We start from the raw sequence: 24,782 nt of genomic DNA, 5'->3' as shown, positions 1-24,782 counted from the left end.
GCAAAAACCTAGATGGTCTTGTTCCCTCCGAACGTTGTCCAGTTAGACTTCCGCAACGCCTTTGACACCCTGGATCACGCCTGTCTCATCAGGAAGCTGTTTGACTGTGGGGTGGGCGGCGGTCTACTGCACTGAGTTGCTGCCTTCCTTACTGATAGCAGTTTTCGGGTAGCGTACCGGAGCTCGGTGTCTCACACTTTCAAAGCTTCATCGGGAGTTCCTCAAGGATCTTTGTTAGGTCCAACCCTTTTCAATTTGTATGTCCGGGATATTCCTCAATCAGATAGGGTCCTTACGGTCCAGTATGCTGATGATACTACGTTGGCTAAGGGGGTTCGCTCTGCTGCCGACGTCGCCATTCTGCAGGCTCACCTGGACAGGGCGGCGCTGTGGTCCACAAATAACCATCTCAGTCTCAGCCACGGCAAGTGAGCTGTAATGCGCTCTAGCTCCATCAGGAACGTTGATTCTCCACATTATTCCCTTGGAGGGTTTACTGTTCTACCCGTACAGGTGCTCAATATCCTAGGCGTCTCCTTCCCACCAACTTTCGAGTTTAGTCATCACGTGGCCAGGGGCGTTGGTAAAGCTCGCAGTTTACTGGGCTTCGTGTCCAGAGTTTCACGACATTTTGGACAGGATACTCTGAAGACTCTGTACAGTGTCCTAGTGCTTCCCCAATTAGAATACTGCTCCTCTATCTGGAGCCCCCACCAAGTGCAAAACACTTAGAGGCTTGAGGGGGTTCAGCGCCGTGCGACTCGTATGCTGGTCAGTCGTGATAAGTCTATGAACTATGAGGCGCGTCTTCGGTCGATTGGCTGGCACCCGTCTGAGTCATCATTGCACAGTGTCGCGAGTCCGCCTCCTCGCTGTCGCCTGTGGCCCGTCTCTAGACGATTCATACTTAGCCACAGTGATGCACGCCTCCTGGCCTCCCTCCTCTGTCTTTGCTCGCACTAGCCGACATGAGGCCTCCCTTTTCCCTTCAGCAGTGGGTGCACACTTGTCTTTGCCGGCACATGTGCGCCCACCCTTGCCTGGGTCAAGTGACGAGCTCCGTGACTTCAGTCGGAGCGTGTCGCGCGCGCTCCGTACTTCCTCGAGTCGACCGATCAGGACCTTGGGGGCTCGTTCGCACATTTGTGCCGGGTGTGTGGCGCTTTCAAGAGGGGGTCTGACTGGTTTGTTGGGCAGGTCCCTGCGGGGGCCGGCTCCAGCTGGTTCCGGTTGGGATCTGTCCGGTGGACCGGTTGGATTCTTACCTCGGTTGCGGTGCACGGTGTGCAACGCAACCGAGCGGCCCGCACTCTGCGCGAGTGTGCGGGCCGCCCTTAATTTGCGAGTCTAATGGCCATATTGTGTCCTTCCTGCATTATTTGTTCGTCCGCGTCTAAAATGTCAAACTGTTGTGTGTCGTGTTTTGTTGTGTGTCTACTCATGAACTCACGGAAAGTTGGCTAGCAGGCGCCTCAGCGTACGGGTTTGTAACCTTTCTGCCAGCCGCGCACGCTTCCCGTGTTCTACTATTTTGTGCAAATAAAGATTGATTGATTGATTGATTGTTGAACTTGCTCTCTTTATGCTGCTTTATGTTCTGCTCGCATTGCTCCAGTTACTGTATTATGCTCGTATTTTTAAAATGTAACGAGAAATTAAAGTCATTCGTTACCAATAGTTTATAACAAAATTACATTACAAATTACTTCCGAAAAAGAATAACGTGGCAATTACAAAATCACTTTAAAAATAATGGATTATAAGTAGTCCGTAACTTGTAAGGGATTACTTCCCAAGTTTGTTTAAAACCCCATATTGTTTTCGGATCGAAAAATACTCACGAACTAAATTACAAACTTTGTCATCAATTTCATAGGCGTGGAGCTTAGAATTTTAAAGGTTATGAGAACGACATGAAAAGTTTTAATGAAATAAAAAAAAAAATACAATCAACACTCCGTCGCTTATAGATTGCCATAGAAAGGTCAAGCACAATTTCAACTAGTTGCGTGCTACAAGAGTAGCCCCGATGAAATCCGTGTTGCGAGGGGTGCAAAATGTTAAACCTGCTAAGGTGAGTCATGATGTTACTATAAAAATGAGTTTCATCATCTTGCTAGAGATTCTTGTCAGCGATAACGGTCGATAATTTCCGACACTTTTTCCACGACCACTTTTATGCACCGGCATTACTCAAGCAAGCTTCCCACCAGAAGGAAGAGAAGATTCGTGTAGCGATTTTTCAAACAATATAACAAAATAAAGGCAAAATGAACCTAAACAAGATTTCAGAATACACGCAGGAATATCATCTGGGACAGTCGACTGAGTTCTGTCTAAGTTACTCAATTGGTTTAAAATTCAGGACACACTAAAATCAATTGTGGGCGTCACGTTGCTTGCCGCTGGAATACTGAAGTGTGCCGAACATGACCCGCAAGATGTAAAAACCGACCGAATGCATAAATTGAAATGCTCCATCTTTTCAGTATCGTTATCGACGATAGTTTCGTTGTGCCTGAGCGTCGAAATGGAAGTATTGTGTTCACCGTTACTACCGACATATTTCCAAAACTGTTTTGGAAAACGACGAATGCTATTTTTTAAATAGAAAAGGAACGTAGCTTTAGCATGCTCCAATTGGTCTCGAACAACTGTTGAGAATTCTTTTAGTTTAGCGAGATCACTCGGGAAGCAGTGTATCACGGAACTTAAAATAGGCCCTTCGATTTTTTGTTGAATAATACACGCAACTCACGTGTGAACCACGGTTTGTCGCGTGCTCGTTTTAGCGTAAACATACGCGATGGGACAAACTCATCCCGCAAGCTAAATATTTTTTTCTTCAGTTTTATCCGTAAGGTATTGACGCTCAAACACACGCACAACGTTTCAAAAACTGAAATATAAGATTCGAGCGGAGTGTTTATTTTTGCAGAATGTGCCCGGTCATAAAAGTACGCCATTTGTTCACGTGATTTGCTCTTGTTTACACAATTTAAGTTGACCTCAGATAGCAATAGTTTTATGGCCCATAATCCCTGGGACAGTATGAGTGCTCTCAAGAATACCAGAAGTGTAACAAAGTAAAATATCGAAAATATGGCCCGTATCATTATTGTGAGTGGGCAAAGTAGCAAAACTGTTCAAGCGAAAAAACATCCAATAAGCTGAAAAAACTCGCCATACAGTTCACAACCAATGGCACCCGTGAAGTTTGCATCAATCCATGCAATGGCTGGAAGATTGAAATCGCCAGCAATAATAATGGTATCGCATGCAATCTTTTCTAAAATACTGGAAGGGTATTTAATTGTGATAGGCGTTGGACTTGGTGGCCTATAAAAAGAAACAATGGCTAAGCATTTCCCGTTAGTCAGCCTAATCTGACAAAACAGAGTTTCTGCATCTTGAATGTTCGCCGGAATCTCGGTGGAAGAAAAAAAAAAAACGCTTTATCAACTAGAACAAACACGCCTCCACCACGGGAGCAGTGGTCACGTCTATAACGTTCAAAACCGTCGGGAAAGTATACCTTCCCGTCACGCGAAGAACCGTCTAACCAAGACTCGGTTCCTATCACTACATGGAGCTTAGTCATCGACAGCAGCTTCTGGAAGGCGTCAGTTTTAATTTTCAAGCTTCTACAGTTGACAATAACAATGGAAATCGAGTAAGTGGTTTGCGGGCATTCACGCAGTCAGCGCCGCACAATCTGTTTTGTTGCATGATTTCAGGAATACTGTGCATCTCCTTAAAATAAGCTGTCATAATTTAGGACTGCTTTGTGCCTTCTTGCCGATGTGCCTTTGCATAATCCCACATGTTTTTCTTTTTTTCGCCAAACGGCTTTCTAAAGATCTTCGGATATGCTATACGCGGAATTCTTCCGCTTTCGAGCATTTGTGAGGATGTTTTCCTTTTCCTTAAAAGATCCGAAGTTAAAATAATCGGACGATTTTTTTTCCTGCAGAAAACTAGCCCAGTCTATGAGCTCGCTCAATCCCAACAACGCCAATTCCCCCAACCTATTTTTACAGATCTCCATTAAAAGTGCCTCCGATGGCATAGGCGTTTCCCATAAACAAGTGTCCTGAAGTTTATGCAAAAAGAGACTACATCGACGACTCCGGGTTTCCACATTTTCATGTTTCGCGAAAAGATCGTCCAAGCAATTTTGTTGTTCCTTCCTTTTGTTTTTCAAGTCCTTAAGAATCGCGCACGTCTGCTTTGGTCTTCCAAAGTTTGACCCAATTGAATCTCCTCAGGTGCGCAAGTCGTTAAGGAAACTATCAGATGACTTTTGGCTATTTTCAATTAAGACAAGTTTATCATCAAGCTATTCTGGCCGTTTAAAATTTCTCGAACCTGTTATTCCGAGAGAGGCTCAGGATTCACTTCTACATCACCATACAGTAGCAAGAGCAGTAAATAGAGAACCACTTGGCTTATCAAGAATAAACGCCGCCTCACGAGTGCACAATTTTCAGAACAAGCTCGTATCGAGTTATTCAGTTTTTGGGTTGGAACCGGCAAAAGAAAGACACTGAAATGAAGTCGACAGAGTGAACCACTCATCTGCGTAAACAGCAGGAAAAGAGTGAGCCGTACTGCCAACATATATGTCGCCAGTTCCACGCAAAGGGCGCCAATAATAGGGGGAATAAAAAATAGTAACAATTACAACCAATTTTAGCACTTATCCCAAAGTAATGAAATTACTCTTTTGATTACTTCCCAATAAATGTAATTTTTAAATGATTACACAGTTACTTTGAAAAGTAATATATATCAAGTTATTTGATTTTGATTTGTTGTAATAAGTAGTGTAGAGGTTTGAAGCAGATATGCGTTATTAATGTTTTCAAATGGATATATGTACCTTTCGCTCGAACGAAAATGGTGTTTTAATACGCAAACTCGCTTTCACGGGGAATAAGTCCATTGTGATCACACCGCATTTATTCGACCGAAAAAAGAAAAAGAAGAGTGGGCAGACATACGGCTTTAAGAGATTTAAAAAGGAGTCTTTCTGTACCTCCAGAAATTCCCCTTTTCGTGTTTTCGGCGGAGGATTATTGTTTCTATTGATGGAAAGAACGTGGGCGACCTGCTTCGGTAGCCACATGCTTCAGTTCCCTAAGCCGGGAGCAAAACGAGAAAACAAAGCGAAAACTCTCCCTAGACGTCGGCTCAGAATTTTGGACAATGTCGCTGTCTTCACAATGGACGGCTATTTTCAATTCTTTGAACTTTATCTCATGCGGGTTTCAACTGTTGTACCAATATGGCATGGCCTGCCAGTACGGAATCGTTGACGAAAGCTGCTTAAAATAGGCCGTCGAAGAACATTTGCAACGGTTGCGTTCGCATGCAACCGAAACGACTGTAACGACAAAGTCACCGGAACAAGTGTTCGCCGTACACAGCATGGCAAGCGATGCAAGAGGTAGCTTCGCGAAGTCATCCATGAGTCACGATTTTTACGGTGTTTTGGTCGTAACGGTCGTTTCGGTTGCATGCGAACGCAACCGTTGCAAATGTGTGAACCAGCCCTTACTGTCTCTCGTCTATAGAACGTGATAGAAGCTGCTATTAAGTAGTATGGAATTATTAACTGAATGACTGAGTTGAGTTCACTTCAAATTACTTGCTTTCTCCTATTCTCGAGCTCTATTGGCGACGTGGGCGATCAAAAGCGTCGCTGCGATATTGCATCCACGAGTGACTGACTGCTGACTATGACCTCAGTAAAGAATTTTTCATCGACGAAATGAAGAGTAATGGAAAAACCTCAATTTTGGCAGTGTTGGCAGCGTTGGTATTAGAGCGCGATTATTTCAAGCTTCCACCACGCTCATTACTAACACAATCGAACTTGCCGTTTCGCAAGATAATGATGTCACGAGAGGGAACCACAGGAGGGCGCCACCAAAACATCTCCCTGCCAAGAGGCTAGCGGCCATAGCTGTGTTCGCGAATTCTGAGCGCGTGCTGATGGCGAGCTTCCACGGTTATTTTGCAACGCGCATTCCGCACCACCAAGAGTGCCGGTCTTAGCAGCCTATTGATGTGAGTTTGTTCCGTGCATGCGCTTTAGACAGCACCCACAAATATGGCGTCCAGTGAATACTTCCTATACAGCAAGGGGAACTCGGCGGCCGAGTGCATTAGCTCACCACAGCTCGTAGCGCGTGGAGCGAATGCTGGCACTACATAACCCAGGTGTTCTGGGTTCCAAATCCTACCCCTGCCCGTTTCGATCTGGCTGAGAATCGTATCAGCGTGCGGTCGTGTATGACTACTGCGTGATACACGGTAAAGACCCCAGGCTAGCGGTAATTGTACCGCACTGGCTAAACGTCTCATCTGCTGCTGATACACTAGACGCCCATTCAGGCTGACCAACTTCCGCCTGTTTAAACCTACGCACAACACAATTTTTCTATGCTATACAGCCAGCTCTTACTTTCCATCCTGCTTCATTATCTAATTATTTTTTTTTCAGCTAAATATATAGATATTCAGTGCAGTCAGCTTGGGTAAGTGATTGTGTAAACTTTACAGTACCAGCTGTAAAGTTTCAAATATTTGTAATAGCGGCTAACTTAAAGCAGCTTTAGCACTAATGAAATGTCACCTGTACTTAGAGCTATATTAGACAACTTTGTATAGACAATTGCAAGCATGGCGCCACAAGTGGTGCCCCATGCGTGCAAGCGCGTGCAACGCGCGGGAGAACGTAGCTTTGGCAAGCTCGTAATCGGATGGGCGTGCCTGCTCGAGCAGAGACATGGCGGCGGCCAGTCGCCCAGCTTGCAATCGTCTATAAAAGTTTAAAATTTACTGCATTATATAAAAAAAAAAACAACAACTGCGGAATAACAACCATTTAATCTTGACGTAAAATGTGGTTGCCTATTACTTTCAGTTACTCTGCTACTTGTTATAGCAGTTCCTATATTGTTGGCAAAGCCGCCAGGCGCTGGGCTAATTAGTAGGCGTCGTACTCACTTTGTTATTTATTAAAATTATACGTTGCATTTTGGAGCCTCAAACATTTTTTTTCTTTCATATAAGTGACACTTTTTTTGTATCTTAGTATGACCATGTTGCCTTGTGCGGGAAGCGTTTCTTTTCTTATAACTAGCTACATATAACACAAAAATTGTGCGCAACAGTTACGCGTTAACAGTGCACAACTCTTTATTTGAGTTTATGTTGTTTTCCCTCCTGCAACCTTTCTTGCTAAAAAGTGTGATCCATGCGTTTTGATTGGCATCTACAGCTATCAAATAAAGTTTCGAATACATTAGTGCGGCCGTGTCAGGCATGAATAAAAAAAGTCTATTACTGCAACGTTTCTCAATAAAACCTCCACTGCTGCGCAAACATTCCTTTCCGTCTATAACTCTCTAGGTAAACAATACTCAACCGCACATATACTACTGGATGTTTAGGATTCTACCCGTAACGTCTATACTTGCAAGTGTACAAATCATACAATTGACAGAAGTTAGCGTGCTACCCGAAATGCTCGTTATTGAAAAGACATTTGACCAGTTGTTACAGGGCCTTACCGTAGGCCACGGCTTTTTCTTGGAGGAGTTTCTGTCGACGAGATTGAGGTGTTGCACCTCAAGCCACAGCTGCGACTTTAGTATCAGTTCTGTCAGAGATAAAATGCAAGCACAATACCCTTCTTTTAGAAAAAAATAGTTTTTTTTTTGTTAGACAACAAAATAAATATGGGCAAGTACGTTACGTAGCAAGCTCCATTGCACCAATGCGATCAGGTTCCGGCTTTTTAACAATTAGTGCTCGATGTTAATTTTTGCTGATGTACAACTGTGCGACTATAAAAACTGAAAAAATGAAAACAACTGCAATATTCTTTCCACATCCAAAATAATAGTTCGCCCTATCTATTTGATATGCGGAAAACGAGATCATCCCTGCTCACTACACGAGCTTTCAGAAACTCTTTTGTGTTTAACTTTTATGCCATGCGCTCTAAAGAGCAATGACTTTCATTCGACTCTCAGTGCGTCCAATAGGCCATTCGATTAGAGAGAAAGAAACTCCTTTCGGACCAGAGCGCAACTTGGCACAACGCTTGAGGCTGGTCCACAGATTTGCGTCGACCGCTTGGCCTGCGTTGCGTCGTGCATCACCGCGCCTCCCATTGGCTCGTCGTAAGTGTCGCCATAGCAACCCGTACGCCGCAAGCCGTTGCAGTTGCACTCGGTCAGACTCGACGCCATTTCGTGTGAATCGCTTTTTCCCCTTTTCCCCCTTGACGTTGTCAGCTTCTTCGAGGGGGTCATTAGGAAAAGGCCGGGTTTACACGTGTGGCCTATCGTAGAGATGCAACCCTTTCCGGCAATATTGAGCGCCGTCTCACGAATTTAACGAGTAGTTCCGCGTACTCTGTCATATTCGAGAACGGAACTGACTGAGCAGCAAGGTGCTGCCATTAGTTGGTCAAATAACAGAAAGAAACTGAAATTACAAGCAGAAACAGTGTGCGCGACCCAGGTTGTCGAACGAAATAAATGTGGATGTGGCACGTTTATGCTGCTGAAGGTCCATATTGATCCCGACCTGCAAAGCCGGTAACTGCGAAATTTGAAAAAAAAAAAAAAAAAAAAAATTTTGCAGTGTTTAGGGAGAGTTAATTGCGTCTGCTTGTACCATTCGTTTTTGAACGGCCGGCAAATTGCCGTGAAATCTCGCGGCGACGCGTGTGCAGGACTACTGCAGGAATGTTACCGGTCATGCTGACACTCACATTAAAAAAAAACCGAGAGATAAAGGAGAAATAGACAATAACAACATCTTCTTTTTTTCTTTCTTAATACATTAGTTTTTTAAGATGCTATAATCCGTGTTACCTTAATATGATCTAACCGCGAAGGCTGTGCAGGCGCGAGCGGCTAAACTTGACTGCCTTAACTGCAGCACTCGATTCACGAGGGCTCGTGCAGCCACCGAGGCTTCATCCAAAGCAACTAGCACGGGGTTTTTGGTACGCGCGGCTAACCATGCCAAGGCATGAAGAAGTATAGCACTGTCTGCGCAGTACCGGCTATACTTAAAACCCTTTTATGCTGGGAAAAGTGGCGCCATTTATTGTTGCAGAAATGCTCGAGACACGTGCCGCGCGCAACTTCTGGGAACATCATGGTGTCTGAAATGTAGCTCAGTGCTACACTGCATCAGTGCTGCGCTGTGCCGTCATGATCTTCCCGATGGCTGCACGTTGCACGTGCCTCGTGCATCGACGCACCTTGCGCTACTTTCGAAACATGAAGGGGGTTTAGCTATGCTGTCTTATTATGATTGTTCACCGTTTCACCAACGCGCTAACTCTTAATTCAGTAATGCTCGCAGTCTCAGTTACCAAGAAGGCGTCTCTTCTTTTGCCGCCGAAACCGCATGACCGTTGTAACATGGCAGCGATAACCCCTCTCACTGACTGAGATAATTTGAGAAGCAACAGTGACTAAAGTGTTCTGAGTCAATCGAGCTGAAGCCTGGATTCACTAACTTCAGAATAAGAGGAATCTCTCGGTGTATTTGCAAAAGGGTGAAGGTAGCATAAAAAAACGGTTACAGACCTTCTTCGTACATCGTCTTTAGCCATAAACATAAAAGCATTTCATTAAAGGCGTCACAATCGTGTCTACACACGTCCCCAACAAAAACAGGCCATCTGTGCGTCAACCTGCCACGAAAGTATTCCCGGCACGGCGGGCGACGCAATATATAAGAGTGGAGTATTGACGGGCGACGCGGAAGCGGGTCATTGAAAATATCCCACGACGCAGCCGGTTGACACGCGACGCATAAGCGTGGCCCTGACAAGACGCTACTTTGGCCAGAAACAGCTTAAAAAACGCAGGGCGAATCCGGAGCATCTTATTTAGGCTCTCAGGGATCACAGTAGGCACGCGAGGTGCGAGCGTCGACGAGACTTATCGACGCAGCTGAACCGAGAGGCCAAATCAACTTGGCAGCATCGCCCACTCTTCGGCAGCTGGCGCTGTCGGAACGCATTTTTTCACGCTTGATGCCGAGGCGACGGTGAATGGTGGCGATCATTTCGTGTTTTAACGCGGCATAAACTGTCTGTCGGGTTACCATTAGCGACGCTCACTTTCTTAGGTATAGACGCTTTGCAGCAGCTGTGCATGGGCGCCGCCATAACTGACCTTCAGTTTTTGTTTCCTCTTACTCCATTTATTTCGCTTCATCATTACCATAGCAGGCCAGGTTATTGCCATCCTAGATTCAACTGTGTCCTTTTCTAAAGCATCGGCCTCTGTGGAGGATCGTCAACTACCGTTTCAGTTGCTCGGCATCTCGGTAAGACGAGAGAAGGTCAGCAATGGCGGCTGTAATTTTGCGCGTGTGTAAAGCGTCTATAAGTGTCAGGTGAAACGTAAACACAAACACAAAGGATAGAAAGGGACAAACACACCGCTGTGTCTGTCCCTTTCTATCCTTTGTGTTTGTGCTTATGTTCTAGCGTACACTTATACCTGACATGTACCAACTAGCTCAACTTGAGAGTGTAGCTCACTTTCGACCGACGAAGGTTCGGGCGTTGCATACTCGGCGGGGTGCCTGACTCTGAGCGGCGGAAGGCCCCCGGCGAAAAAGAAGAGGGTGTAGTCGAGGCCCCCGTGCGTCGCGTTCGGCACCGAGTGGAACAACACGCAGAGGATAAAGTCCCGCTCGTACGTGCTCCGCAGCACCTCCCTGCACGTGGCCCTGAGCTCTTCCTCGCTCTCCACGATGCGCACGCCAACGCCGAGGTGGAAGAACTCCAGAAATGCTGGCCACGTCAGACGAAACACAAACGGTACGAGATCAAGCATGCCGGTGACAAAGTCGTTCTCACGCTTCCATTCACTCGTCAGTCACACCATTGGCTACTAAGTTGTTCGGGACTCGCCCTGCCTGTCTGAAGGTGTCGGTGACAATAGTTGAAACAAGAATGCCAGTGCTTGATGTGTGTAGTGCATCATGGGATGGTAGAGCTTGAGAGACTCGTCGCCGAATACAAAGAATCTCAGATGGCGTAATCACATCGGGACAATCCCGCGTATGTTGTGGGACTCCCATATTCAAAACCATACGCTTAAAACTCTCGGATATTGTAGGCATCATGTATAAACATCGCCATACACTACAATCTAACGTAAAACTCCTAATATATAGTTGCATTATTCGGTTATCGCATATCCTATCGTCACCTAGTATCGGGACCTAGGACCAGTAAAAACCTTAGCAAATTGTATTTATTGCGGAAGAGAGCAGTTCGAGTCGTAGTTAATAGAGAGTTTTAGTAGATCGTTCCGATACCTCCGATAGCCCCGATAACGATACTGTGCATGCACAAGGGAGGCGGTGGCGGAGTATCGGGTATCGTTATCGGAGTCCATGGGAACGATCTACTAAAACTCTCTATTACGTCGTTTTGCGCACACGCTGAACCATTATTTTATAAAAATAAATTAATAAAAATACGAGAATATTTAAAATATAAGCTTGCGACAGTATACGCGGCACCCCTTAACTCTTTTAGCCCCTCCTCATCCCCCCCCCCCCCCCCCCCCCCCACACACACACACACCAATAGCACCAATTTCTGGACCAAGTGTTCAAAATATTGTATGTGAAATACGTTGTACTGGACCTTCGAGAGTTACTCGTCCTAAAACAAACTACGGGCTTCAAATGGTACAGCATACACTACCAACCATGCTAAACCTTTTAAAAGCCCCAAATGCTCGTCTTGGTGCACGCAATAAGAACACAATGTGCAAAATATTTATCTCAAGCTTTTAATTATTTCTCCCGCATAGCAGTGATTCCTCCATCCGTCCTTTCATTTCGTATTATTTTTTCCTATCGGTCGATCTGCCAGCAACGACCAGGTCCTTTTGTCAAGCTGCACTTCTGCAGCTTTTTTCCCTGTCTCCATCATCCATATTGTTAAGAATGGAACCTTCGGCGACCTTCTTCCGAGTTTCAACGCTGCGGAAACGAGTCAAGACGAGTCCGGGACCGTCGCCCGCTTGTCGGGGCCTGCGCGAAACGAGTCCCGACGAGTCCGGGACCGTCGCCTGCGTGACGGGGCCTGCGGCAACAAGTCTCAACGCGCCCGTGACGTTAGCGGGACGTGTGTGTGTGCGTGGTGGTTGGTGCGCTCGGGAAAGGGAGAGAGGCATGGCCTAACTGCGGAGAACTTTGGCTACGTCGCACTGGACGGCGGACTTTGCTGCATCGCACTCGACGGCGGGTTGCTGCATCCCACTGGCTGCCCTGGCAAGGAGTGAGGGAGAAACGGACCCTATATAAGGCGGAGCGCGAGGCTGCTCCGTTGTTCTCTCGGATTTGACGACTGTATCGCAACCATGTATTTAAACCGTTCGTTACGTTACCAAGTCTCCCACCTCCACTGAACCCCTGGGTTCTTCACTTCGGGGAATGGACGTCGTCTCGAGCCAGGAAGCTTCCGGACGTGCGGCCTAAACCCCGCCTCGAACAATATGTATGGTGAGCATAGATAAACGAATTGAACTGAATTGAATTGAGCACTTCATCAGTACTGCAGCAGCATCGCCACTACCACCTCCTGTCGAAAGCACCTAAACATGGCTTGCCCGTGACGGCATGGCACTTTGCTGGTGTGATTCCATAATGTTCTTGTCGGGAAAAACACATTGGGTGGCATGTAATCTATGTTGCCAAAGGTACGCTTCCAGCAGCAAAGTCATTACAATGGCAGCTGAACTGACGTCATAGTGTAAGCCAGGCAAACAGTAAACTACTTAATGTTTGGCAAGGACCTAATTTTGGCAAATTTTGTGTCCTGAATAGCAGCGCAACAAACAGATCCCGCGAATATGTTTTCCTAGCGTAACATATGCATACTGTAAATGGCTCAATCTCTGCGAGGGCATATTTTAGCGTATTTTGAGTTAAAAAATAGCGCGAACATAAATACCACGAATATGTTATATATGGTGTTAAATACCGCTTGGGTCAAATGGATCGATCGCGGTTTGAAAAGACCGCATAAGTCGACTTCTTCCCTTATCGCGCTGGGATTTACTACGAAGGTGCTCGAAGCCGGTGCATTTATTAATTGAGAGACTGAATACATGAAACCTCCGGAGTCAAAAGAAAGAAAATGAAAACTGGTTTTGTCTATGGCAAAATTATCACAAAGCCTTTAATTTCAAAATGAACACGAAATCGTTTTGAGCGATATTGGCGTTTACTGCGATTTAGAAATTTGTGAGATGGAAAGAAAATAGAATTGGCTTACCTATTCTTCACTTCATTTGGCACAAATAAGCGCCCCAGTAACACATTTTGTGTGTGTGTGTGTGTGTGTAAGTGAAAGGTATAGGAAAATCATAATTGTTTTTCTTTCTTAATTTACTCAGGTGAGCCAATTGTTTCACAATTTCAGCGAAAAAGTCCACGAACTTCAGTCACCTCTGTAGTAAATGCTAGCGCAATTTATTAAGAACCCTATTTATGCCATCCCTTCAAACGGCCATCGATCCCTTTGACCCACGCGGTAGGTGGCACACCCCCCTGATTCGCGAAATTTTGTGTTCCCCAAATATTCATCCCAACCACACTTGGCATAATATTCGGAATATTGAGCCCGCAAAAATCATGCCGTTTACAGTACATAAAGTAACGACCAACGCACCACAATAAGCGTCAGTGTGGTCGGCCTTCCACGATTGGCCAAACGCTGACTACGACGTCAGCAAAGGTGCTCTTATCGACGGAAGTAAGAGTCATGGAAGACCTTCAGTTTTGGTGTTGTCTGCAGTGTTGATTTCAGAGCGCAATTGTTTCAGGCTTCCACCATACTAATTACAAACACCGTGGAACTTGTTTTTCGTAAGGTAATGACGTCACGAGAGGGAACCATAGGAGGGCGCCACCAAAACATCTCGCCGCTAATACAAGAATAAAGAACGTGGCTTAGACACGATGTGCTAGCCTGGAAGAACGCGTTCCTTGTATACGATTTGTAAAAGCTGTGGTTTGTTGGTCTCTAAAATAGCATACACAATTGCCTTTGGCGAAATATCGTTGGGAACGCTCGGAGACTACCGAAGAAGAGGAAACGAGACCTGGTTAGAAAAGTTTATTTGGAACAGTGGTGTCATGACTAGAACAAAACCAAATGGCATAGACCCAAACCGGTGGCAGCGATTTTCGGCAGCGATTCGAGCAACCACAAGGGTGTCTGGGTAGTAATTCAATTACAGTAATTAAATTACTGTAATTTAATTACTTTTCCTGGTAATTTGTAATTGCAATAATTACTTTTGGCTAAAAGGAATTGTAATTGTAATTTAATTACTTTCTAGCGTCAGTAATTGCTAAATTTCAGGCAAAATTACAATTACTTTTGCAAGATTTTGCGGAGGCGGCGTTTTTCCCCCCTGGCCACGGAGACGACAGCACAGCCAAAGCGACAGGGGAGAGAGTGTCTCCCAACCTGCTCAAAAAAGGGAAAAGAGGGACGGGAAAAAGAGGCTGGGATAGAACGAAATGAAGGATTTTGTAGACTGTAAAACGATTTAATGAAGAATTTGAAAAATAATTTGATAAATGAGGGCTACATTCGCGTCCGTTTTTGTTCCTGACGTAGTTTAATCTGACTCTTCGTCTCGTTTGCTTCCTGTTGCTCCTGCTTCTAGGGGTCTTTCTTATTTCTCATTCCCACACGGGGGCATCGGAGGTCGAAGTCGAGCTGGTTGGCTCCGATCACATCATCCGGTCGAGGCGGGGAGGTTGGAGGTTCTCCTTACGCGTCTTCGCCGCTAGCATATTCGCTTACATATTTCAGTCAAGGTTGGAACTTTTATGTTCATGAAATTATTCTCTTTTTTCACGTCCTTCTCCTCTATCTCGCATGTTGATACCACTAACAGTAAGTCGTGCTACTCTAACATCGAGGCGAAGAAGCAAAGAAGCAGCAGGTCTCATTAACACGACTCACCCTGCCTTACTTCCAACTGTTGTTCCTACACTGCTCTTCCTTCTCCCAATCCTCGTCTACCTTTTTGCATAAGTCTTCATTATTTAGTGTTCGCTGTACCTAACCCTTTCAACCGTTTGTCAGCCTGATTGGACGAGATTCCGAAACTTACAAACCGCGGCTTTAGCTGTAGGGAGCTTGTTTTTGCATTTGTTGTTGGTTGAAGGCTTTTTTTTTATAGAGGGCTTGGCTTGCACTTTGTTTTTACACCTCTATCGTGACCCTCCACGCGTTGTCCTCTCGTCTTGGCCTGTGGAACAGTCCCGAGGCGCGCAGTGCTGCTTTGCATTGAGAAGTGCAACAGTCTTATCTACAATGGAAAAGGAAAGGCTGCCGGGACCTTGTTGCGAAAAATTCTCTAAACAGATTAGCACCAATGTAAAAAAACTATAATCGTGAGGAGCAAACTCTCCGCACCGTTTCTGAAAACAAATTCAATAAACCGAAAGGCGACCTCCAATTTGCGGAAACACTTGCAGGTAGGCAACTTTCTTGTTACTTTGAATAATACTTACAGTTATAAAAAAAAATAATAATAATAGCTCGTCTATATCTTCCAGCTGAAACACGCTCAAGTAAATCGTGAAATCGAGGTGTCCAAGAGGCCGCAGTTCTGGAATAATTCGCGGATTCTAATTTTCGCGACGCGGTGCGGTCGCGATATAGATTCCAATGTGTTTACATTTTTTTTTCGGAAATTGTAGGCGATTCGCGAAATTCGCGAAAATAAAGTCGTTTGCAGTGTATCATGAATTTTTCGAGGTTGTTCTTGCCATGCTAAATTCAAATCGGTCTTATTTATGAGACGCATGACATCGATACAATCATTGCTATCCTAATGATTAGCTACTTGACGATCCTAAATTTATTAGTTATCTTAGGAGCTTTTTGGGTGTTACCGTGCACTGAATTAACCCAGAATCCCTGGCAATAGAGTTGCTGCTATTGTGACACTAGTTTTGTGGAAGCAACCACAGTTTGTGTGCTACGGTTACCCACATCCGGCATGTTACAAGTCCACAGACAGGGAGAGGCAGCGAATCATTGTGGCTGAAATGTTTTCGTAAGTTGTCGTATCCTTTATATGTTCGACGTCGTTTACAAGTTTCTCTTATTAGCCATTTTTACGTGAGTTTTATGATACCAGTACTGTCGCATATTTGTTTCCTTGTATTATTTTTAAGTTTATTTTTTGTTGGTTTGACTTGGATACCATTTGCATAAGCTCTAAGGAGATTCACCTAGCACCCGTGAATTTTGTCGCCATTTTTTATGTTTTGAGAATATATGAACGCAGGAGTTCATTACTCCAAACTATTAAGTTCTATAATCCATTTAACAAATTTCATCAAAGGAAAGTACAATGCGTGACATTTATACAGCGGCCATATAACTCGTTTACAGTTATATGGCCCAATGTGGGGGTAACTCTCAAAAATAAGTAATTGTAAAGTAATTGCATTACTTTTAAAAAGTAATTTGTAATTGCAATGAACTACTTTCGCGTAGTAGTAATTGTAATTGTAGTTAAACTACTTTTGGAGCTAAGTAATTGTAATTGTAATTAAATTACATTTTGAAAGTAATTTACCCATGTATGGTGTCGATGAAGCTACAGAAGACGGATTTGGTGGTGACCCAAACCAGTGGCAGCGACTCCCAGCAGTGACACGAAAAGAGTCCACAACCGGGTATATCAAGACGCAGACTCCTAAGCGACCTGAGCTATTAGCGATGTGCGCGACCTAAAGCGTCGCTGCGGTCGGCTTTCCACTATGAAGCCATCATACACTTTCGCCACGTTACTTTCCACGATTGGCGAGACCACGGGCATATGAGCACTGTCAGATTGTCAACTTCGACGGTGTTAGTTTGAGATTGCGATGGTTTCTAGCTTCCACTCTGCTTTTTAAACACACCACCGAACTCGTCGTCGTACCTGACGGTAAGTAGCCAAAATAAGAACTGATGACGTCACGGTGAGGAAAATCCCAGTCGTTACGTCACGGATGGAAACCATAAGAGGGCGCCACCGAAACATCTCGGCGCTGATACCATCAACAGCACAGACCGAGCCTCAGATCGTCATGTGCAAACGAATAAGTGAGGCTAGTGAGGCTATTAATTTTGTACACAAGTTTATTAGTGCACTTTTTTCTCCTCTTTTTGTGTAATACAGCTTTATTCCTTCCATCATCGCGCACTTTTGTTTCTTCTCTAACGATTTGACCCTGAAACAATGGCGCCTGGAACGCGTTTCCGACTGGTGTGTTTACCACGCCCAAAAAAGTGATGCCCTGATTTCCGCCTGATGACGTCATAGAAGTGTCATGCTGCCGCCGATCGCGACCCTGGCGGTATCCCAGCAGCAGTGGTGAATGTAACAGACGCCTGTTCTGCTGCAGGTTGCTCTCCATTGTGACAGTCCACGGAAGCTAGGGCAGCCGGAAGTTGGGACGTTGTGATGACAGCGACACTCGCGTTCGCTCGTGCTTTTCGCCAGCATTTCTACGACCAATCGCCAGGATCGCGACAACCGACAGTATGACACTCCGGCTTCTGTGACGCTATTTGTTGCCACTTTGGGACCACTTTTGATGTATGGGGGAATAGGACGCTAAACACACCACTCGGAGACGCGCTCCAGGCACCATATTGAAGCGTGACAGCTAGTCTTAAAGACGGACTCCATTAAGAAGCGAGAGAAGAGCAGGATGCATACGGGTTAAAAATAAAAGTGAGCAAACACAGGCAAGCTGCGGAACAAACTCATGCTCAAAGTGTACATGCGCCCAAACCATGAGCTGTGTATTTTGGCGGTGTGTTGTTTTTATTTTCTGCTTTTCGGTATTGAAAACCTTCAGCGATGGTGGTACCGCGGTGTGAGAATCGCGCTCTCTAGCTCCTGGAGGCTAGACTTCACAATGGGGATGCAAGTTTACACTTTTCTGACGTGGAGGTATGGGGCAAGAAAATCGCTGGTATTTCACAAAATGAGACTTACGCGTCACAATTCCAAACTCGTATTCTTCTCCTCCGACGATTACCCATGGCTGTGTTCGAACTCTTACCCAAATAGATCTAAACTACTCCAATGGGTCGTGTTACGTGATAACACAGATAGAGCAACGCTGGACGCGGGTAGGTCTTCAAACGCAAAGGTACAAGACCCTTACTCTGGAGTAAGATCGAGTAAGTTTTAGAACACGGCCCATACGACAGCCATTCTGATAGGAGCTAGTGCACCCCCTATAGGCCGTGAAAGTTGCGAATATGTTCCCAGTCTCGGGTTTCCTCATTATGCATGTTAGAAAGGAGTCTCCGCTCGCCTTTTCTTCTCCGGAAAGCGTCGAACAAACTGGCGGCGTACGCCGAGGGCGGCCCGTACACGACCGAGGCGGGCCACTCCGAGGGATAGGCGTAGGTGGCCGGGAACGTCTTGGCCGACGTGAAGTTGCCCAGCTGGTCGGGGGAGGGACGCAGGTCGGCGACCCGGGCGAAGCAGGCGACCGCCACCACCACCTCGACGAGCGTGGCCACGTAGTGTCTGCGCACGGCCTGCACCACGACGCTCTTCCAGAGGACGATGCCCAGCTGCTTCGCCAGGACCATCGTCGCGGACGGCGATTCGCCCGCCGTGGAACGCGGACGCTGCCAGGTGCTCCTGCACGCCTAGGGCCAGTCTTGTTTCTTGTACACGTTACTAAAAGAAAATAATCGATTACAATTACTATTACTCTTGGCTAAAAAGTATTTGATTAGATTACTTGATTACTGGACGGCAAAAGTAATTGGACATTACTTTAAGAGGTAATCGTTATTTTTCCGATTACTTTATTGTGTGCACATCTTTAGCGCTCATAACAATGAACTACTTACAACCTATATTTCACATTTGCACAAGTATTGAAGAAGAAAAACTGGCTCCCTCTTCGTGGTCGTTGCACCTTCACAATACGGACACAAGCATGAAATTCGTTTGGAGACGTTTAATGATTTGGGCGTTCGCCAGTGTGTGTGTCTGGGGGGGGGGGGGGGGGGGGGCGGAGGGGGTTCTAGATCTTGTTAAGCTTGAGCAAGGGTTGTCGGTCAAAGTTTGCTTCGCTCATTTTATTATTCACATTTGGATGAGCTCGCATGTTATACAAACGAGCAGCAGCTCCAGGATTTGAGACGGACCATGTGTCCATTAGCGGAAGAGATCGCCCCGACCACTTCTCAACTCGAAACATTGCATGACACAAAGACCACGTAGGGGAAATGGGGAAATATTTCAACTGCCTTTGTTATATTTTGCATCCGCTTTAGGCAATCTTCGGTTCTGGTTCTCGTACGGGCTGCGAGTAGGCACCCTAAGCAGGATTTTTTTATTTTTTTTATTTCTGTGTGTGTGTGTCCGTAAGGGGGCTAGTTTGAACGAAGGACTCACAAAGCTACATTCTGCTTCCTCAAACTTCGCCTTGAATGGCCTTTGTCACGCACTGTGGCTTCCCCGGAGCTTCCCACTCCCAGTCACAGCTCGAAAAAAAAAAAAAAAAAAAAAACGGAAATTCCACAGAAACTGTACATAGAAAGAGATTGACCTCGTTTCCTACAGCTCCGCAAAAAGCTTTCTTTTTTCCATTCGAAAAAAAAAAAAAAGCAAATTTTATTTTTGTCATTTCATAAAGTAAGGCGTGTGCCGGATTTGGGGGGGGGGGGGGGGGGGGGGGGGGTCCCGTGGACAAATTGTAACGGTTACAAGTAATTTTATTACTTCAAAAAAGTAATCAGATTACTCTTGTGATTACTGCCTAATAGAAGTAATCAACCAATCACAAAATTACTCCAAAAAGTAATCGATTACAAGTAATTTGATTACTTGTATAATGCGTACGGTACAAGTCTGCCTAGGGCCGACGTCACACTGCACATGAATCATACAAAAGGCAGTTTACAGACATTGCTTGTGTTTCTTTTTTCACTCTGAGAAATCTGGAGTGTCTGCTGCCGATTCCGAGTCAAGAGGTCCAACGCGTCAAAAGGTCCAACGAGTCAAGAGGTCCAATATTGGACCTCTTGACGCGTTGGACCTCCTGACACGTTGGACCTTTTGACTCACCGTGGATCTCTTGACTCGTTGGACCTCTCGACGCGTTGGACCTCTTGACCCATATTGGACCTCTTGACTCGTGCCTCGATGTGTCAAGAGGTCCAACGCGTCAAGAGGTCCAATATTCCCAGAGTTTTTTTTTATTTATTATTATGTCGGATTGTGTTGAACAAGTCACTGATTTTGACGACGGATTTTGCCGACGGCTTTTTCGCTGACTGAGCCAGGTAATGCTTACGCATTAAAAAAACAGACAGCAGAGATGCTAACAATAAAGGCGGAGAAGAAAATGTAAAAAAAAAAAAAAGCAAAAAGTTGAGCTGTGAAGACTTCCACACGGCAGGGGGATCTCACGAACACGGCTCTGATAAATCGTTTCTGGCCGGTGATGTAATCAGTGTTCGTGCGTATGACCCGTGATTTGTTTGGTTTCTGAAGCGGCAGATACGCGCGCGCTGGGCTGTGCTGTTCGCATGCTGGGCACTGGATTTGTAAACACCAGAAATCATTGTTGTTATCTACTGTCAAGCTTATAGCTACATTCGTTTGTTGGGGACCTGTGTGCCTTCTCTCTTCTACCCCTGACCACAAAGTCGTAAATCTGCATCTCCCGTGTTGCTCTCCCCTGCGAATATCAAGATTTGAGATGCATTTTTTTAGGAATTGACTACTCCGACATCCGGGTTCGAAATAATTGTAAAACTATTTTGAACACATCTTTCGTCACATACAAAAGATATGTCCATAGTTATTTGTTATTTCGACGTCTACCATCACAGTAAAGCACTATTACGGCGTTTGACGTCAGGATAACTGAACGTAGTTTTTTTGTTTTTCTTATTTCTGTGACATCATTTTCAAAAGTTGTAATAATTGTTTAAATTTGTTCACATCTCGTCAAGATAGCTTCCTTGATGTTTTGAAGTGCTTGGTCTTTAAAGAACTTGAAGAGATAGTTTGCCCTGGCGCAGCATGGCATGTAAAGTTAGTCATTTTTCCATTCGCCATGGCCTAGCACTGGACGCAGTAGAGATCTATCGGCTTCAGAGATCGACCTGCTTTCCGACACAAACAGTTCTCCAATCGACTTCAATCTCTATGACCCAATTTTCTAAAAATAATTGAGCAAGTAACCCACCATCTTACAATTCCAACCGACAAACACATCGCGTAATTTCAACTAAAAGTAAATGATATCGACAAACAAGTGTTAGGTAATTCGTGTCAAGAATTCTTAATCATGAAAGGTTCAGTTTCATGGTTTATTTCACAGGATTCTAAAAAAAATAAAGAGCAATAAAGGAGTTACATATCGCTAGCATAAGTATTTGTGGCTGCTCCCTGCTTTTAAGTAAGCCAACGGCCCAAATTAACCCGCTATAGCTTGCACCGGTCATAACGTTTCAAGGAGACAATGCTCACATTCATTAGCAACACTCCATTGGACGCCAAGTGGCATAATTTGGGCTCGTTTAAAGACGCCCTCCAGTGATATTTGAGCTTCTTCCCATGTTCCTCTAAAGACTCGGTGAACTCAGTGAATAAAAACTAAAGCATAAAATAGTAGTCCATCATACTTTTAATAAAACATACGAAAACTCGGGACTGGACGAAGTTACCCAAGGAAGTATTTGCGTTTACAAATACTGAGATACATGAAAGGGAAGGCTAAATTAGAGATGCGAGATACATTTGTATTTTATATCTCGGGAATATGAGAGGGGGGGAGGGACACTTCCGTAGAAATGGCATAAATAAGTCCTAGAACAGAGAGACTGGAACACAGATATGAAGTTCTACAATTTTAAAATATGTCGCCAGGCACTATTCATTATTTAACACTGAAATACATATACATTGTGGCAAATAGTATCTGTCTACTTGTCTCCAATGCCTATGTAGTACTTGTATTCCCCAAAATTATTCAAATAGTTTAAACAGTCCGTAGCGGTCACAAGCAGTCATTAATAGATATATTATTTATTATAAACAGAGAAGATAAAAATAAGACTCGATGGACCTCTTGACGCGTTGGACCTCTTGACGCGTTGGACCTCTTGACTCGATGGACCTCTTGACTCGATGGACCTCTTGACGCGTTGGACCTCTTGACACAAATTGGACCTTTTGACTCGTTGGACCTTTTGACGCGTTGGACCTCTTGACTCGAATTGGACCTTTTGACTCGTTGGACCTCTTGACTCGGCTGTCACGTGGCTATTGGACCTCTTGACTCGTTGGACCTTTTGACTCGTTGTACCTCTTGACCATAAGCGTCTGCTGCCCCATTTGAGAGAGCGTTGCAATATACGGAGGGCGCTCGGCGAATGACGGGGTTGATTGCCCTACTGAAAAAAACCATTTGAAATTCAAACGGGTGGCGAACTGGTCGCCCGTTTGAATCAAACCTGTCGATCCGTTTGGATCAAACGTGATTATGGGATACGGGTACCCGTTTGGAAACGGTACCCGTTCGAAACGGTACCCGTTTGATACAGGTGCCCGTTTGATACGGGTGCCGTATGGTACGAGTACCCGTTCGACATGGCACGTGACCACACGTTTGAACGTGCCCTTCGAAATGGCAAATTATGCGCTAGCCCTAAATGGGTATCGTCTGGGAGGTTGGTTATCTTAAACATATTTAAGACGTCCCGAAACTTATAAACGTATTTATAACATGGAGAAAACACGTAGAACAAATGCACTCGCGTAGGTGCTTGTAAGTGGACAGGAAAACCGACACAAAAGATTGTTTTCAATTCTCCTCGAAGTTTATTACCTCTTCTGTAGACAAGTACAAACGTGCAAGCGATCTGTGAACACTATACAGGTAGACTTTCGGGGAAATTATTCTCCTGGCTGCCGCGCGAATAGGCGCTGCATAATTCTTTAGATAATTTAGAAGAGTACGCGTAGAAGAACGGTCAATCGTTGCCAGCACGTAGGTTGCAGTGCACTTACCATAACAATAGCGGACTTGAAAGAGGTAATCCGTGATATTTGTCGACACGGTCAAAGCAGGACAACCACACAAACACAAACGAGAGGGAACGGCTCCTTGTAAGTTTCAACACGATGCGGCGCACAAGCTGTCATTTGCCGAACCCAACCAAACCGCGAGAATTTGCGACTTCTTTGAAGAATCGCTCGTTGCCGACATACACGTGGGTCTTTTCGAACACTGATAGCTTTGGTGCACATCCAATACGTTGTCGAGAGGCGTCCCAATAAGACCGCAGGGTTAGGCCGCCAACTTAGGCGACAGATTGAAGCAGGTAGGACGAGCGAACTTCGAGCAGCAACTGACAACAAGCAGACAAAGAAAAAAGCGGCTGCAAGGCGCGCCCTTCCGGATCTCTATGCTTATCAGCGTGTAGCTCGCGCGCTGCTGTGGGTCACGTGACAGGGGTGACAAGAGAGGAGGGAGGGGGCGCGGGCAAGGCGCTGGGACCACCGGGACAGCCCCTCTCCCTCTCCCCAGGCATTCCAGGGAGATGCGTTTTTGCAGTCCCGAAGAACAAACGCGCGCGCGCGCACGCGCTCGAACTTTGGAAATGGCGGCGGGGCTGCCAGAAGCTCGGCTTGCGCCCGAGCGAAGAAAGAACTCAGCGCAAGCTCGTAGTTTGAGTGCTGCAACGGCGGGCGTGCTCTCGCAATGCTCGATGTTCTTGCAGCCGCGTGTACGCGTGCTACCTTCGCTGCGTCTTGAATTAAAGTGAAACGGAGTCTAGACGTACATTCTTTCACGCGGTCGCGTCTTCTGCGAGAGAGATTCGAGCTGAATAAGTAAATTGAGGCAACAAAGATAGACAAAGTATTAAAGGTCTGTCAAAAATATCGGCTCACCAACGTCGCGCGTTTACGTAAAACAAAAAAAAAGGTGTTAGTTTTAGTTGCAGTATAATCGAAAATCAGCGCAATTGAAATATAAATATAATTACTTGCATTACGCGGACGATCTGAAATCGATGAACCGGCGCTCCCAGCCTTCCGGAAAACATTGGCTGCCACGGCTGAAACGCTAGGCGTGCCCACGCCGCCGATCTGTACGTTCAATATCAAACGGGCTCCGGAGAGCCGTTTGGTTAAACCGGTGCAGTTTGCAACATGGTCGCCGGTTTGAGCAAACGTGCGACAACTTTGCCCAAACGAGTCGCCCATTTGCCCAGACGAGCGACCCGTTTGCCAAATAGGTGACCATTATGGCTCATGCGGGGGACCCCTTTGAGCCATACGGGCGACCCCTTTGACAAACTGGTGACCAGTATGGTTAAACGGTTACCGGTATGGACCCGTTTATTTTCATATGGGCGCCAAATGGTTTTTTTCAGTAGGGTGATGTATCCTAATAAAGAAGGGTCTACGCTGTGGCACTGGGCACAGTGAAACGATATGCTTACGCAGTGCCACAGCGCAGACTTTTTTTTTTTTTTTGGGGGGGGGGGGGGGGGGGGACAGATTATCAGCACCGTCATTGGCCGAAAGCTTTCCGTAATTTGTAGCGCTCCCCAACTGCTTTGCGGATAAGCAGAGGCTCCAGATTTCCTATAGGTGTTGTATGGCGGTACAAGAAGTGCCCGCAGACATGATAGGAGGCGAACA

General features: G+C 45.6%; 1 pseudogene; it reads left to right on the top strand.

The window, feature by feature from the left end:
• The first annotated feature begins 12 nt into the window (after window positions 1–12).
• On the top strand, window positions 13–1,351 carry LOC120842632 (annotated as a pseudogene).
• The last annotated feature ends 23,431 nt before the right edge of the window (window positions 1,352–24,782 follow it).

The sequence above is a fragment of the Ixodes scapularis genome, unplaced genomic scaffold (genome assembly GCF_016920785.2).
Source record: "Ixodes scapularis isolate PalLabHiFi unplaced genomic scaffold, ASM1692078v2 PGA_scaffold5__190_contigs__length_132052651, whole genome shotgun sequence".
NCBI lineage: Eukaryota > Metazoa > Arthropoda > Arachnida > Ixodida > Ixodidae > Ixodes > Ixodes scapularis.
Note: the sequence above shows the minus strand (reverse complement) of the source record. Positions and strands in the feature narration are given on the sequence as shown.